General features: G+C 44.4%; 1 pseudogene; it reads left to right on the top strand.

Moving 5' to 3' along the window:
- Positions 1-3: 3 nt before the first annotated feature.
- On the top strand, positions 4-438 carry LOC102470822 (40S ribosomal protein S23 pseudogene; annotated as a pseudogene).
- Positions 439-473: the final 35 nt, after the last annotated feature.

Here is a 473-nt window from a genome sequence, read left to right as displayed (position 1 = left end):
GGTCTTCGTACTGCCAGGAAGCTCCGCAGTCACCGACAGGACCAGAAATGGCATGATAAACAGTATAAGAAAGCCCATTTGGGTACAGCCCTCAAGGCCAACCCTTTTGGAGGTGCCTCCCATGCCAAGGGGATTGTGCTGGAGAAAGTAGGTGTTGAAGCCAAACAACCGAATTCTGCCATCAGAAAGTGTATCAGGGTCCAGCTGATCAAGAATGGCAGGAAGATCACAGCCTTTGAACCCAACGATGGTTGCTTGAACTTCATTGAGGAAAACGATGAAGTTTTGGTTGCTGGGTTTGGTCGAAAAGGTCATGCTGTTGGTGACATTCCTGGAGTCCAATTTAAGGTTGTCAAAGTAGCCAATGTCTCTCTTTTGGCTCTATACAAAGGCAAGAAGGAAAGACCAAGATCATAAATTTTGATGGTGAAAACACAGGAGTAATGAATTTTCATATGATAAACAAAAAAAAC

Source organism: Tupaia chinensis, unplaced genomic scaffold (genome assembly GCF_000334495.1).
Source record: "Tupaia chinensis unplaced genomic scaffold, TupChi_1.0 Scaffold000248_2, whole genome shotgun sequence".
Taxonomy (NCBI): Eukaryota; Metazoa; Chordata; class Mammalia; order Scandentia; family Tupaiidae; genus Tupaia; species Tupaia belangeri.
The sequence above is the reverse complement of the archived record's forward strand: the minus strand, read 5'-3'. Positions and strand labels throughout refer to the sequence as shown.